This window comes from Lactuca sativa, chromosome 7, assembly GCF_002870075.4.
Source record: "Lactuca sativa cultivar Salinas chromosome 7, Lsat_Salinas_v11, whole genome shotgun sequence".
Classification (NCBI taxonomy): Eukaryota; Viridiplantae; Streptophyta; class Magnoliopsida; order Asterales; family Asteraceae; genus Lactuca; species Lactuca sativa.
Genome location: NC_056629.2, coordinates 165,261,198 through 165,279,484, shown reverse-complemented (window position 1 = coordinate 165,279,484; position 18,287 = coordinate 165,261,198).

The window sequence follows — 18,287 nt, the reverse complement described above, 5'->3', positions numbered from 1 at the left end:
TTGAGATCAAGGTACATCTTATCCGAACCTGGGTGAACGGAGTATCTAGTCTTGTGAGCTTCATTCATGAAAACCTCTTTGTAACCACCGAACTTTGGGGTCGAGATCCGATCCATGAAGTAATAGACTCCGTCCCCTTTGATCTCTAGATTCTTATCCATTCCTCTCAAGGCTTCATCTGACACGTTCTTTGGTTTTAGGGCTTCCAACAGAGCTTCTCTGATTTGTGCGGATAAGTGGGAATGGATGGTCATTGTTAGTGTCTTCACTTTACGGCCTATGCATTCTTTCTGGCTAAGTTCATCTGCCACCACATTGGCCTTGCTGGGATGGCAGCGGATTTCGTACTCATAGTCGCTGAGTAGCTCTACCCATCGCCGTTGTCTCATGTTCAACTCCTTTTGAACGAAGATGTGTTGCAGGCTTTCGTGGTCAGTGAAGATCGTGCACTTGGTTCCATAGAGGTAATGTCTCCATATCTTCAGAGCCAAGACCACTGCTCCCAACTCTAGGTCATGAGTTGGATAGTTGACTTCGTGTGCTTTCAACTCTCTCAAGGCATAAGCAATGCCTTTTCCTCGCTGCATGAGCACACAGCCTAGGCCTTGGTTGGATGCATCACTATAGACAACGGAGTCCTCCGTCCCCTCAAGCAGAGACAGGATAGGTGTCTGCATAGGGCCTGTTTCAATGTTTGAAACTCAGTGTCTCGCTTTTCATTCCAATAAAAGGGTACACCTTTCTGAGTCAGAGTGGTTAAAGGTTTGACAATTCTGGAAAAATTCTGGATAAATTTGCGAGAATAGCCAGCGAGACCCAAGAATTGATGGATTTCCGTGGGTGTGTTCGGTTCTGACCAGTTCTCTATCGCCTTGATTTTGGAAGGGTCTACATGTATTCCTTCCTCGCTTACCACGTAATCTAAGAAAGTTACTTTTCGAATCCACAATACACACTCGGAGAATTTTGTGTACAGCTTCTCCGTTCTAAGTGTTTCCAGCACCAGTCTTAAGTGTTGTCTATGATCTTCTTCGCTTTTGGAATAAACAAGTATATCATCGATGAATACGATAATGAACTTGTCCAGAAAGGAACGACACACACGGTTCATCAGGTCCATGAATATTGTCGGTGTGTTAGTTAGACCAAAGGGCATTACTACAAACTCGTAGTGACATATCGAGTACGGAATGCTATTTTAGGAACATCACTCTCATGGACTCGTAGCTGATGGTACCATGATCTAAGGTCTATTTTCGAGAAGTACCTGGCTCCTTGAAGTTGGTTGAAAAGATTGTCGATTCTAGGAAGAGGGAAACGGTTTTTGACGGTAAGTTTGTTCAATTCACGGTAGTCAATACACATCCGAAAGGATCCATCCTTTGCTGAGCAGCTCATTGAGCTAGCTAGATAGCTCTTGCATTTCTGCTGGCGCTAATCGATATGGGGACTAAGCTACGGGGGTAGCTCCGGGGATTCAGTCGATACGAAATTTGACTTAGCGCACAGGAGGAATTCCCGAAAGCTCTTCTGGAAAGACATCAGGAAAATTGCAGACTTCGGGGATGCTCTTGAGGTCATTAACTTCCTGTTTCTCACTAACCATGTGGACTAGGAATGCATAGCACTCCTTTCGCAGAAGTTTTTGGGCTTTGATGCACGAGATGATACGAAGGTTGGAGCTAAGTTTATCACCATAGATCATGAGGGTTTCGCCAGAGAGAAGATTCAGACGAATCACTTTTTCATAACAAAGAACATCAGCACGTTTGGGGCTCAAGCAATCCATGGCGATGATGACATCGAAGCTTTTTTGGAGACTGGCATGAGGTCAATGAGAAAAGAATGATCGTTGAGGGTAAGGGTGCAACCTATGAATATATCGTTAGCGTTCTCTTTCTCACCGTTAGCCATCTCGACGGTAAATGTTTCGGTTAATGGTTGAGGCTTATGTTTAAGAAGATGTTTGAATGAATGGCTAACAAAACTTCTTTCCGCACTAGAATCAAAAAGAATACACGCATAAGAGTTGTCAAGGAGGAACGTACCCGAAACAATTGTTGGATCTGTAACTACTTCCTCCTGACCCATTGCTAGCACTATTCCAATGTTGCCAGCGGTCGTTGCCTTGGGACAATCTCTCATGTAGTGTCCAACTTCTCCACAACCATCACATGCTTGACCGACACCTGCCCCAGGCGCGTGATTGGTTGGTTGGGCTGGTGTTCTACAGCTTCGAGTCGTGTGACCCTTCTTGCCGCAATTTTTGCAAAGCATTTCACGACATGGGTTGGAAGTGTGATGATGGTAGTTTCACTTGTTGCACCTAGGGAGGGTACCAGCATTCCCACTTGTATGTGCTTGAGTGGTAGGGGCAGTAGTAGGAGTGGTAACAACATAGAATGCCACTGTTTGCTGTTTCTTGGAGGATCCTTGCGAATTCTGGCCCTTTCGCTTGTTCCAGAATTTCTTCTTATTCTCACCACTCTCACTTTTGCAGGTTCAGGAGTGGCTGTTGTTGCATCAAGATCAACTCCGTGATCTATGAGGGTCTGCGCTAGGTACTTGGCACGGTCAAAAGTGGTTGGCTTTGCAACCAAGACATTCCCTTGCGTTGGGGGCGTCAATCCCCAAATAAACCTCTTAATCTTTTTGCTTTTCGAGGTGACCATTCCCGGACAGACGAGAGCCAGATCGCAAAATCTAGTTGTGTAAGAGGCAATATCGGAACGCTTCATCTTCAAGTTCCAAAGTTCGTGCTCCAGTTTCTGCATTTTGCCCTTGGGCAGTATTCAGCGAGCATGAGCTCCTTCAAGCTCTCCCAACCCATGACATTTGTCACTGGCAGGATTAAGGATTTGACCTGACCATTACACCAGGTAAATACTCGATCGATGAAGGTGCAAGCGGTGAATTTCACCTTTTTGACCTCAGAACAGGAACATATTTCGAAGATAGACTCGATCTTTTCAAACCATCGAGTCAAGGCAATAACACCTCCATTGTCGTCGAAGGGCGAAGGTTTCGCATTCATGAAGTCTTTATAGGAACACTCCTTCTGATGTCCCTGACTACCTTCCTGATTGGGGATGGGTACCACCTCCTGACCCACCAGTGCCGCCAGGACTCATCTGTGACATCGCGACAGCCATAACGGCAGTAACGGTTGCCTGAAACAAAACGGGATCGAACTAAGGAGGTGGCGGCGGAGGATTTTTGTTCTTTGCGCTGGGTCTTTACTTTGGAGGCATCTTTTTCTAAAAATGATCAGGAAGGAGAGGATGGTAAGTCCTCTGAAGTAGCAACACTTGGAAATGAATGTTTACAAAGAAAATATCTCAATATGTTAATCAGAGTGTCCTACTAAGCGAAAAATAAGGAAAACCACAAATGCAAGGAGATTATCGTGAAAGACTGAGTAGCAACACTTGGAAATGAATGTTTACAAAGAATTTGACTCTAGTAAAATACTCCTATAGTATTTTGTGTTTTGTTGCACCCATATGTTGTTGTATGAATATTTGGTATGTTTTAGGCCTGCTGCACACCTCAGTCACTTCCAAGCACATGTTGGTCATGTGTTGAATGAATATAGTTGATCAGGATATATTGACCCTAGACATGATTACATAACTGCCCAGTTTTAACCGCAATGTCCAACATCCAATTACTTTTGTTTTGTTCTACCCGTGGTTACTGTTTCTGGTGTATAGGTATACTTGTATACTTCTTGCAAAATACTTATACTTCAAAGTACACTTTTAATTTAGAGCACTTCGGCCACTTAGTGTTTATAGTTGTATACCATGTAAGGTTCAGTATACTTAGTTCACTATAAGCAAAAGCTCTGATACCAATCTGTCACACCCCCGAACCATCAGAAAAACAACGGTGGAAACGTCCGGAGGCGGGTGACATCATACGTAGTATCACGACCATTTTCCATAGTAATCATAGTAAACACAACCATTACATTGCCATATGAATATTTACAACTATTTGAAAACATTGAAAACATAGTTTATTTACACCAGTATAAGCAAAAGATAAAGACAAGACTTCAATATGCTCTGTCTTCTCCAAAAGTTGGCGAGATACCTGTCTAACGTTGTCCTGAGAATACAAGCGGTTTCGAAAAACGTATCAGCATAAAGCTGGTGAGTTCATAAGAATGTTTTTGTATTGAAAACTAGTCACTGAGGTTGTACAAATGATTTCTTTTCATTATAAGTAAAATGTCGTTTGTATCGAAAATCATTGTTATCAGGTTCTGAAATATGTATGCATTCTTTCCAAGAAAATCCAATATATTCTTACATGTTAGTTGACTACTATATAAAGATATTTCCAATTGTAAACCATGGCTACCACCAATATGTAATGTATTTTCTGTTTGAAACCCTGGCTACCCACCAGTAAGTAATGAAATGTTTTGTTTGAAAACCCTGGTTACCACCAGTATGTAAAGTAGTTTTATTACTTAAAATAAAACTATTGAAGAAAGAAATCCCGTAAACAAAAGGTTAGTTGATACTATTGTGAGTTCGTATAACCATACTAATGTTACCGATGAACCTCCTTAACGTTTCTTCAGACGTCGTACGTTACAAAACTTGTCACCCTAGGCGTGCTCGCCTAACTGTAGCTAGCAATTTAGGTGTGGGATTGTCAGTCCCGAATAGATCTATTCACAAATTTCACACACTCCCTCCAGGAGACTCTGGTTATACTAAAGGCGAGGATTTGTTGGTACCCCAAAGGGCAAGGCGAAGATAACTCTCACAATCCTGTAATAACTAGTTTATGTGTTGTTATGTTGTTCTCGAGTTCGAAATCGATGTATACGTAGTAGAGTATAAAGAATTATACATAGTATAATTATTTATTAAGATACTCTTGTTCTCTGTATGGATAAACTAAATCTGACATAGTTTATGTGTTTGACTTTGCACATAGTGTATTAGTTGTATTTTATTATGGTGTATTAGTGTAATTTGTTCATGAAATCCAACACAATTCCAAATTATGTAGTGAGTGTCTTAACTTGATATTTTTGACTGAGTAATGATTTTGTTTTACAGGTAAGACATAAAATGAGTACGAACATTTAGCAAATACTATAAAATAGTTTCATAGATTAGAACTGCTTTTTTTTGTTACAATAGTTACAAAAGTACCAATAGTATAAGGTTAGGAATGTAACAACTTTAAAAAGGAACATTTGCTAAACAGACAGTGATAAACACTTTCTGTGCAACAGTTATTACATAAAAGTCCTTACCCTACCCTATTGCACAAGACACCCTAGTTGAAATGTCTATTACCCAAAACGGGTAACCAAATAGTGGACCAGATAATCGAAGTGCTCCTGAAGCTGGCATTCCCATTGCATAGTAACGACCACTCAGTGCTCGTTTGCATCCAACCAACTCTAAATCGAAGTCCAATATGTTCGGGCCCTGATATGAGCAACGAAATTGTTTGCCTCAGCGCTACTTGCAACGATGCGATGATACAGGGTCTAGATGGTATTATATCATCCTTCTCCTCCTCTTTGGGTCTTCTAACCCTCTGCTCAAGTGTCCTACAGGTTGTGTCTGTAGCTACACAAGAGATCCTCAAAAGACTGGACACTTTCTACTAGTCTGTCACCTTGAGTCATCAGACAAGCAATCAGTTTGTTCTCAGGATGATCCTGAGTGGTACATGTGGTGGAGCCTGAGAAGACTCGCCTATCTCGTACTGTGGAGGATCTTCAGTAGTCCTTCTCTTGGCGAGCAAGTCAGTGAGCCAAGCTGGCTCATGGGGAAAAGTCGGTTTCCTCTTCTGAGTACTAATAGGTCAGGAAAAGTAAGTAGGAATGTCCAAGTGATACACTAAAGGAACACTCATCCTCATCCTTTATTGGATCGTCAACATCCATCTCCTCTATAGCATTCTGTAGTATGCCCTCGTCCTTATACTCTTCGACTTCCTCTAGATCATCTGCCTCTTTATCCTCTGAAGGATTATCCTCTTCTGAAAGGACAGCTAGAAAGTACGGGTCTCCTCCTAACTATAGTGACACCTCCTAAAGATACTCAGGATCTACAAGGTCAATCCAAGTTGGGTGGTCGTCGGGTAATCCAACCATCTACATCAAGGGTTGGAAAATTCTAAATGTATTTGTGATGTGTTTTTAAATGTATAAGGGTTTAAAAGTTGGTATAAGGATTCTAATATACTAGGTATCTATATTGAATCTTGAGATTATTCTTCGATCTACACAACTCTCAACCATTGTAGTCTGTCAAACTCCTTGCTCAAGGTTGGATGTGCACCGACCCGACCATAAATAACGTAGGCGCGCATTCCGGATTTATTTGTGGTATGGCTTATGTATGGTGCTAACCTTGTTCAAGGCGTTTGACCAAAAGGATTAATTGGTAGTTTTAGTTGAAGGTGTAATAGAATTTTATTAAGTGTTCTCATCATGGGTCAGAGCATATATAACTCTTATATATATTGTTGGTAAGGTTTTTAGTATTATTAGTTTTAGTTTTGTACTCCAAGACTATCAAGTAAGTATTGGACATGTGAGAAGTACCGGAAGGCAGGACCATTTTTGTGTATAGCCATTTTGAAATCCAGCAACCCAAGTGATAGTTCAAAGTAGACACAATTCTTGTATGAAGTCGAGAAATAGGGTAACTAATAATATGTGACATCCCCAAAATCACGGCCAGAAAAGACCAGTTTGTTTATGCTTTGTTTAAAAGTCAGAGTACTTCATTTCATAAAAATGTTGCGGAATTTGTTCCCAGAAAAACATGGTAAATACGTTATTAAAACATTTTCGATGAAACGTATTTATTTCATTTTAAAACGTTTGGGATGTCATCGTTAATATAGAAACATAAGCATAAACAGAACTTACAATTATTTTCACTAGTGATCTACATCTCTTTAAATCTCTCAGTGTGGTGTCACTTCATATCAACACTTGTGATATAAATAAACTGAGTGGGTCAGGTTGGGAAACCTGGTGAGTACATAGGGTTTTCAACCCACAATAATATAATTATTATTTTTAAACATCAAACAATCAACCCAATTACCCATTCCCGTTATCCTCACATTACGTCCCTAAAACATCTAACACAAGGGACCTAGTCAAAGGACTATCTTTGGGATGGAGTATACCTAGTGAGCACACAGTTCACACAGTTCGAATAAACACACAGTTCGAATAAACACACAGTTCAAATAAACACACAGTTCGGTTAAACACACAGTTCAAATAAACACCTACAGGTTGCGAGCCTGCTAGTGTTCCACTGGACTGTCTAGAATAGTCCGTGGTCGTCATCTATACTCTGCTGGATGACTAGATCATCAAGAACAGCTATAACGAGGCCTCTCATTATTTTATTTTGTCACACAGCAACTATTATATCTACCCGTGTTTTACCCCGCACATTATGTAGATATAAAATACATATACAGTTTTGATCACTGAAAACATGTATAAAATGTTCTTCCAATATAGATAGCAAGTATACAGATAATAAACACACACAGCACGTAAAATACTTCATATCTATGTGTAAGCTGAAAGTAACTATGCACTCACCTGAGTAGGTGGTGACTCAGCACTCGGACAGCGCTTCGATACTCTCAAAACGATATTCCTTCGATAAAACCTAGTACCGATACCACTAGGGTTTAGTTTAACGATAACCGCGACAAATTAATTAGTCTGACTATTATTAAGCGTTAATAACGCTCAATATAACTCATAATAATAACTCAAATAATTATTTTAAGGACCTAATAACATTCCTATAATTATTTGAAAGCTATATAAAAAATTGCGTAAGCGTAGCACACTTACAGCGAATTTTATCGAAAACCGGGACTTAATTGGAGCGGCGTTTCAAAACCGAAAAAACTCCTTTTTCTCGGGACTCCGGGAGCCTCGGGGCTTCCCTAGGGTGCTAGGGGTTTAACTAGGGCTTAGGGGAGGTTTGGAACTCTAGAGAGAGAAAGAAACTAGAGAGAGAAGTGGAAATTGTGTGAAAAATCCGGAAGAATTCGCATGGTATTTATAGGGACCGAAGCTCGGAATTACGCTGGGCGTACTCCTCGGATAAGATCACCAGCTCGGACCCAGCTGTCTCGCACCCATCGGATGGATCAGATCGGACCTACCCGGGGCGTAAACTCTTCGGACGCAGGGCGTACTGCGAGGGTGGCGTGTCACAATCCGAAGCGAAGCCTTGATCAACAAGCGACGGCCCAGATGCAGCCACGTCATCCATCTCGCATCAGATTTCGCAATTTCCACTCCCGACTTCTAAAAATCATAACTTTCACGTACGACCTCCGTTTTCGACGTTCTTTATATCCACGCGAAGGTGGGAACGTACTCTACAACTTTCGTTTAGACTTCTTCGGCTAATTTTGGCTCGATTTTAAATTTTATATTATTAACGGGCCGGGACACGATTGGTCCGTTAAATCCTCATAACTTCTTCATCCGACATCTGTTTTCACCCATCTTTTTCTCGTTACGCTACTCTTAACGAGATCTTCGATTCTCGTTTAGGTCGTGTCGGCTAAAAACCGCTCGATCTAATATTCAAATTTCGGGCTGTACACTGCTATTCCGAAACTTCGAAAAATCATAACTTCTTCATACGAAGTCAGATTTGGGCGTTCTTTTTATCGACGATCTTAGTTTAACATGTTCTACAACTTTCGTTTAGATTTCTAAGGCTAAATCTCGCTCTATCATAAATTCACTATTTACGCTTCCCGGTGCCGTGCCGGTTTTGCCGTAAAACTTCGACGGGCCATAACTTCTTCGTTATAACTCGGATTTCGACGTTCTTTATATGTACGGAAACCTCGTGACATACTCTACAACTTGGTTAAGATTATTTATTCTAAATAATATTTTGTCGAAAAGTCGTTTTCGACCCCTATTGCCTCTAAATTGACTAGCCCGGATTTGCGGGCGTTACATAATAGTACTTTTATTTGGAACTCGTAGATGTATTTGGATTCCTCGTTAGAGGATATGAGTTCTCTATAGCCAATTTAGCTTTGATATTAATCTGTCACACCCCGACCAAGGTAGTGGAACATGTCAGGCTGTACGATTTAGTTGATGGATCACATGAAATTAGATATATAGCACGAGTACAACAATAAACAAAACAGTAGTTGTATTTAATGTTGAAGTGTGAATACAAGGTTCTTATAGATAATAATAGAGTACATGGATTGCAATAAATAGGTAGTGTGATATAACAAAAACTAGAAAAATAGGTTTCCTGAAGTCCATGATTGTTCCTTCATCTGAAATACTGGTTTAGTGATTTCATGAGAATATATGTATTTTCTTTGTAACTAAAACAATACTTATGAAACGATCTTTTAAAAAGCCTTTAGAGAAACTTTGAAAATCAAAAGGTGTTTTCTATAAGTAATACCATAAGGGAAAACAAATTAATGGTTTGCAATGATATTATCAAAGTTCATAATGAGTTCCATAACCAAGTAATGCGACTACTGTACCCTCTACATCGCTTCATAGGAAATCGTAGTGCTAATAAGATAAATATCACCCATTTTGAATTGTCCATCGTGGTTGTAGCTAGCAACCGTAGGTGGGATGTCAAAACCTTGTAGGTATGTACATATGTATCTCGCTCCGTGTGATTGATAGTTAGAGTACTAAGGGTCTTCTAAGTATTTCTACCTAGGGATGTGAATAATATCTCACTATAAAAGCCACTAAATAGTGTATATAAAAACTCTCATCCTTAACTTATATATGGATAAATCACTAGACAAAATGATTTTGGTTGCATGAAGTTTATAAATTTCAGTTTTGTTTGATAAGCACCTACGTAAAAGTGTACAATATTCTATTAAATAAATGGTAATTGTCATAGTAGTGAGCACATTTACATGTATAAATTGTATGTTATAATACTTATAACATATATATATATATATATATATATATATATATATATATGTGTGTGTGTGTGTGTATGTACATATATATACACATATACATACACACACACACACATATATATATATATATATATATATATATATATATATATATATATATATATATATATGTGTGTGTGTGTGTGTGTGTATGCATGTATGTCTGCATGATATAAGTTGAAATACTACAATGTTGGTGAACTTTTCATGACATAAGATTGATGACATGCATTTCCACATAAAAACATAGCATTTTGTAGTAAAATGGCATATGTTATTTTGACTAGTTGTATCATTTTAAAACAACTATAACATATGTGTACCATTGTTGGGTCAAAATATGGTTTATACTTTACTTTTTTAGGCAATTGTATTTTTCTGTAATATTTATGAATTTATGGTCTAGTTTACGGCTGAGTTTACGGCCGTAAACTCATTTACGGCCCATGTGTTATCCAGCTCATATTCCAAGTATAAATAAAGGTGTTAGGGTGAGGAGTAGAGATTGATGAACTAGAAGGAGTTTACGGCCAGAGAGAACACGAAGCGTATGTGTGTGAATCTTTTGTATCTGGAACTTTCATTCATATCAATACATACAAAGATTCATATTATTCTTCTTCTCCTTCTCTTCTATTTGATATGACATCATCCGTTTGATTGGGATTCCGCACCATCAAACGAATCTGATTGATACACGGGCAGATTAGGGACTTATAATTGGTATCAAAGCCAAGTTGTATTAGTCAATTTTGTCAGATTTGGGGCATTATTTGATCTTATTTTTGAAATATTTTTGCGTTTTTGGATAGATCTCTGAAAAATAAGGGGGTTTGTTCTTTGTGTTTTTCATAAAAAATGGTTTTTGATCGAGTTTTGGAGCTTCAAAGTCGAAAAATCGGTGTTTTTGATCGGAGTTTGCGGCCGGCGACTAGGGTTTCGGAGTTCACTGCTGGAGCTTACTGCCGGAAACAGTTCATGGCCGGCGGCTAGGGTTCCCGAGCTTGCGGCCCGAGGTTCACGGTCCGAGCTTGCGGCTCCGCCTTGGTGGTTTACGGCCTCGTAGATAGCACCTCGTCCTCGCAAGCACTTTCCTCGCCTCGCATCAAAAATAATACACGAATTGGAGGTGACGGGGATTAAACCCGGGTCTCTTGAATCAACATCCATGCGTCTTACCACTTGAGCCAAGCTTTTTGTTGTTTCAAGCTTCCGTTTTTTTGACTATAACCACTCCTGTCGCAGCAAGTTTTGTTTTTTTTTGACACTTTTAACCCAAAACTCAATTTCTTTTAATTTTAAATTCCTTTTTCATCCAAAATTAAAAAAAAAATTAATAATAATAATAAATTAAATTAAAATTAATAAATAAAATTATATTTTAATTTTTGACTTTTATTTTTTAACTTTTGACCTTAAATTTTGATTTTGATTTTAAACTTTGACTTTTTCGTTTAACATTTAAAATTTCAAATTTAACTTTTCGGTTTGACTTTTAAGTTTGACTTTTCAAGTTTGACTTTTGAGTTTAATTTTTTAAATTTGACTTTTAAGTTTGATTTAAAAAAAAATAATAATAAATAAATAATAAGACATTTTAAATTTGACGTTTAATTTTTATCTTAGCATCTAGTTGTACTTTTTAATTGATTTTAAGGTCTACGAGGGAGTTGAAAACATGAAAGAGAGTCGTCAGGATATCTTAAGACAAAATTTCAACATGTTCGATTATATCCCTGGAGAAACCCTGGAAGCTCAGTTACAGCGATTTACTACACTCACTACTGAGATGAATATTGCTGGGATCTTTTTGACCAAATCCGAGATAAACAAAAGGCTAATGAATTCACTTCCAAAATCGTGGGATATGAATGTAGCTGTCATCAAGAAGACAAAAGATCTCAATCGTCTTAGTATTGTTAAAGTAATTGAAGAGTTTGACGCTTTAAAGAGTTCTGTAAACCTTCCGGTTAATGAAGTGTCATATTCTCATTCATGTGAAGTTTCATGTTCTCAATCATGTGAAGATACGATTAAATTTCTTCATGATCAAATTGATTTATTTAAAAGAGAAGTTGAGGACCTGAGATATGAGGGATATCAACTCAAGAAAGGTCAGAAACCCCTGAAGGCTGAGTTGGAAGTAAAAACCAAGGACTTTAGGAAACTTCAGGAAGAGTACAGCAACAAGTGTGAAAATTATGATTATGTTAAGAGACAACTTGCTGCTGTAACTGAAGAACTTGACGCTTTAAAAATTAAGTGTGGAAAAACTGATGTCAGTTTCAAAAATTATACTGCGTCAAGTCAGACAGTCGAGTCCTTATATGAAACCCAATTAAAATTCATAGAAAATCAAAACAAGGGTCTAGGGTATGATAGTGTACCTCCTCCTTATAATCATAACTACACATTCATCACTATGACACAGGACGAAACTGACAGGGAGCCACATCTTCGATATGGCAAACGAGCTGGATTTGTGTCAGGAGGAGTTATTAATTTTGAAGATACTAATGTTGCTACTTCATGTGCAGGTAAAGTAGCAGAGGATGAGAACAAGGAGAGTTCTTCTAAACAAACAAACGACCCCTTGAACTCTAAATCTGTTACTCCTAACAAACCTGCCGTTGAGAAATACAGGCCTCCAATTCCAGCGGAACAAAGTTCCTATTATAAGCGTGTATCTGGGAACAATAAGAGACAAGGCAAGGATACGCCACTAGGGGCAGGAAGAAACAACTTCACAGTGAAGAAAAAGACATGTTTACATTATGGAACACCTGGACACATTGCCAGAAATTGTCCTAATCGTGCATACGTTCCCTACTATGCACAAGGATCGAAAAACGCGCCAAGTGGGAGATACTTCAAAAGAAACCCTTCCAGGTCACGTTCATACAATGTTGACTGGAACGCACACAAGGCCAAGAATCAAACCCACAAGGCAAAGAATCTGAATCCCAAGGGCAAGAAGGAAATGTCGGCCAAGAAGCCCAATCCAAGAGATGCTCCAGTGAAACAAAGACCGCTTAGGTCAAAGTCATCTCGGCAGCTGGCTTCAAGTTCCAAATCAAGTGCCGAGGCACCCATCGGATCGATCAAGAAATGGGTTAAACCCAACTACAAATGGGTTCCAAAGGCTCACTCTCCTAAATCTCCTAATGCTTCTAATGTTTCTACATCTTTTGTTTGTGATAAGCAGGATATGTCATGGGAGAGAGTATCATGTGTTGATGATAAAGGTCGACCCAGTTTCAAAATGGATTAGGTTCCAAAGACCAACTGATTATGTTCTGTGTCCGAGCAGCTATGGAGGCATATCATCAAACTTCGGTTTGTTGGTAGTGGCTGTTCTTGGCATACGATTAGAGACATCTCTCATCTGTACAACACTCAGAACATTATTTGGGAGAATGTGTCCTCTGCGGGAAGGGAAGAAAAGAAGTGATCACTCACGGGGTTAGTGCTTAATGATATGAAGAATTTTCGGATCTGTTCTGAGGTTATGCTTGCTGTTCTCAGACCTTCTGAATGCAAATTCAATCGGTGAATTACGGTTTGCGTTTTCTTCTCTATACTCCTGAGTTTTTCATAACCTGATTCGCTTTAAAGACTAATTTTTGTTTTATGATAGTTTAAATTTGCGCATTTACTTTCGTTTCTCTCCTATGCACAAATTTAGGGGGAGAAATAAAAACAAAACAAAAAAATTAGAAAATTTAAAATAAAATCCAAAAACATTAGAAAATCAGGAAAAAAAATGTTGGTTATGGAATGTGTTTGGCGGAGATGTTCTGGGAAGTGATATTATCAAGTGATAATAGGCAATCTGAGTCTGCGTAATGTACCCAAAGTTGAAGGGTCTATACTCTGGTTTGATGCGTCGGTAGGCACAAAAGATTCTAAATGGACTTGACTAGGCAAAGTTGAACTTTCGAAATTTATAGACTTGACAAATCTTGACCTAGTTAGATACATTCAGCCTGACAATACGACACTCGGATAGGTTGAGCGGGGAGATATACATAAGAACCTTACCAGTCACATTAATTGAACCCGTACTTGGAACCGTGGCTTAACTTTTCCTCGATGTGCGGATTCTATCCTTAATTTCGGTTTGATGGGGCGACTTGTAAATTCCGATAAATTAGGTCTGTAGAATATCATTTTCCTTCTTTCCGTCTGTTAGTCATATGTTGTCTCCTTTGCATGACTTCCAATCCGACCTGGTATACAACATATGAAACTCTATTTCTCTGCAGGCTATATATGTGAAATACTTCTTATCTGTTAGCCATATGCTGTCTCCTTTGAGTGGACCACAATATCGACGATCGAGCAGACAAAGATGTGAATATGAAAGGTACCGACAAGTGGATAAAGATTGTCTAAAAACTATGATCCCAAATCATTCTTAAAGTGAGATATCATTTTGTTTTTGTTAAATCTGTTCATAGTTTCTTCTAATTTAAATATTAGGGGAGAATTAAAATTAAAAATAAAAATAAAAAAATAAAAAAAAATAAAAAATAAATTTTTTTTAAAAAAAATAGTGTTATTTCTGTTTTATTTTTTTAGAAAATATGAAAAATCCAAAAATATTGTGTGCTAAATTTTTCGTTTAGTTTTGTTTTGTCTTGAAAAGTGATTTCAGGTATAGATAAGACTCATGGAGTTTGCGTTGAAGATTTCTGATCCAAAGCCTTGTCCGTGAGCATCGAAGAATTCGCATTCGAAGGAGCAAGAAATGAAGATTATTCTTTCAACATTCAATCCTTCAACCCCAAAAGCAAGGTGAATCAGAAATTGAAGATTATGTGACGGATTGCATTGAAGCCTCCTCAATTAGTCTGCCACTATCATTATACCTGTTAAAGTGATCCAGTAGATTTGTTCTCTCTGAAGATTCTCAAGCTGAAAGCGCCATCTTTCAAGAATCAGTACGTCAAGCCTCCTCACCCAACGTGCGTTCAATGCGAAATTCAGAAGAAAACCTCAAGTGCTCAAGATGAAGTCATTCATTGAAGATTCATATGTTCATCCTGATGCTGTGAAGAAATCGAAGATTAAAGCTGAAGTCAAGCTCTCATTGAAGATTGACAAGAAGAGCCAGCTACTTTTTAGGGGGAGCTTGTTGGGTCAATTTAGAAAAGAAAGCTGTAAACCAAGGGGGAGATTATTGGGTCAAAATATGGTTTATACTTTACTTTTCTGGGCAATTATATTTTTCTGTAATATTTATGAATTTATGGTCTAGTTTACGGCTGAGTTTACGGCCATAAACACCTTACGGTCGTAAACTCATTTACGGCCCATGTGTTATCCGGCCCATATTCCAAGTATAAATAGAGGTGTTAGGGTGAGGAGTAGAGATTTATGAACTAGAAGGAGTTTATGGCCAGAGAGAACAAGGAGTGTATGTGTGTGAATCTTTTGTATCTGGAACTTTCATTCATATCAATACATACAAAGATTCATATTATTCTTCTTCTCATTCTCTTATATTTGATATGACATCATCCGTTTGATTGGGATTTCGCACCATCAAACGGATCTGATTGATACACAGGCAGATTAGGGACTTACATCCATGTTTATAACTAGTTTATTTTTAAATAATGTGTTACTTGACAAAAGAACATTTATAAAACTAGTTATGAGTTTGTAAGTGTTCATCATAAAATGATAACTTATTGTGGCATGTTTTGCATAAACAAAATATGTGAGCACATGTATCCCCCCTGAAACATATAAAAAAAATATAAAAATGGGTCGTAAGCACTCACCTTAATGTGTGATTTTCTGTTTAGATATGAATATGATTTGATTTTTAGGAAGCACCCCGAGAAAGCACAAAATAGCAAAGATCTTTGATTCGGGTTTGGACCTGATTTAACCTACAAAATAAAACTAAAACTCTTGTCTAGAACTTGGAACGCCATAGAAAGATAGCACACAAGATATTGACCAAAAGATGGTGGCCGAAGGTGTCTGGCGACAACAGTAGTGGGCAGCGACGGGCTCCGACAGCCACTCTGTTGTTCCCATTTCTTTTCTTCCATGTGACGATGGATGAAGGGAGGAAAGGAGGTGGGGGGGAGAGGGAACGGGTAGGTCACAAGGGGGTGTTTGGGTGGTGTCTGTTGACAATACATGGGCAGAGTAACGATAATTCTCAGCGGTTAAAAGCACCTCTAGTGGGTGTTTTTATCTGAGAAAGAGAATGAGCAATGGAGAGGGAGTTGGCTAGTCAGTTTGGTGATGAAATGGGGAAGGCAATGGTTCATTTTATAGTACATGGAAGCCTCTAAGACAAGCCATGTACCATGTTCTCTTGGATGCTCAAATATTCAAAGAAAAAGCCCATGCTCGATACTTTTAAGCAAATGTATACTCCAACTTGGTAAGGTGAGGGAAGAGGGAGTGTAAGGGATGTGGGCAAGGGGGAAGAAAAAGGTCAAGGCTGATTTCTTACTCCATGCAAGGTGGTCATGGTGATGTCATTAATCAAAAAAAGTCATAAAAACTTTCCTAGATTTGTGTGTCAAGTTCCGCACTCCTAGTATTTTTTTTAAAGTGGTGAATGATTGAGTTGACTTCAAGGATTCCAAAAACCCAGACAGATTAATTTTTTGAGTTGTAGAACTCTAGGAAATCACGTTTAATTGGACCAACACGCCTGATCTTTTGACTTTTACAAATATTTTTACTAAAAATATTTTGAGTATGGAATTAAATAATAGACCATAACCTGATTCCAAAAACGCTCTTTGAATTTCCATTTGAGGTGTGCAAGTGCTTCAACAGATCGAAACAATTTTTGTAGTTTAAAGAAAATCAGTATTATATTGGTTTGGTTTCTTATGACGGTCGTATGTTTTGCATACAAACTCTGTTTTGGACGTTCATTATATTTTCAGACTCAGGTGAACATGTATTATGAGACTACAGTGTTTTCTTTTCTCTCAAGTATTTAATACAAAATTTCAGTTTTTCAGACGCATTATCTAGGGTTACAGTTTGTGTGCTTTATGATTTGTTGATATTTTCCACAATTTGAAGTAAGATACCATCGGATATCTTATTTTAATTGTAATGGAATTTTTTATTTTTCAAAATATGCATTAAAGCTCAATAGGTCAAGTTACAAAGAAGTTTGCGGTGAATTGATTGTGTACAGTTTTAAACCTAAATTTCGAGATATCATATATGATGAATTTTAATGGGAATTTTTAACTAGGTTTGGGAGGCTTTGATATGTGTTGCCTTGGTTTCCAATTAAATACATGCGGAAGTATTTAATGACTTTATTATGGTGGTAGAATTGATTGATTTTTTAGGTGGTTTCTCTTCGATGTGGACGAATAAATAGGTGCAAAAAATGAGTAAGTTTGATTGATTTTTTCTTTTCGCCCCGGGCCGGTATACATTTGGACCGGCTCTGTGGAAATCAAGTTGTACTGTTGATTAAATATCTCCCCAATCATAGACATATTCTTTTATAGGAGAAGTTTTTTAATTCTTTGTTAGAGATAAATGATTTTCATTAACTCGTGGTGATTACTAGGCAAAATGATGGTATTCTTGAAGCTAATGGCATGGTTGCTTTTAAAAGCAAACTTCAACACATGAAGGTTATTATTATAAAATGGAATATTTCTAATCGAGATATGTTTTAAGGTGATAAGGAAAATCATATTGATTCCATGGCAGTCATTGATGTTATTATTGACTAGGGTATTGGTTCTAAAGATAATTTGCTTTGTAGGATAAATTTGGTTAAATGTTTTCCAATATTAATAAAGTGGTGGCTCTTGATGTAGCACATGAGGATAAGGTTAGATGGGATATCGATGGTGATCAAACCACTAAATTTTTTCATGGTGTGCTTAAAAAAAACATAGACAGCTAGCAATCAAATGTGTTCTAAAAGATGGTAATTAGATTAATGACCCGAGCTAAGTCTAGTTAATCATGAGATTGTTTATCATTTTAAGAAGTGTTTTGCACTGGTTTCTAGTTCTTAGTTTTGGTGTGGGATTGATATGCCAAAAATTTTTTCTCATGCTCGGTCTGTTAGTTTGGAAGTTCAATTTCTCGTGTTGAAATCAATCGTGCAGTGTGGGGTTGCAGTAGTGATCAAGCTTCGAATCTTGATGGTTTTACATTTGACATATTATAGAAGATTATGTGGTGCGTTTTGTATAGAAGTTTTCAGCATCTTCTTGCATTCCTAAAGGATGTAATTCTTCATTGATCATTTTGATTATGAAAGT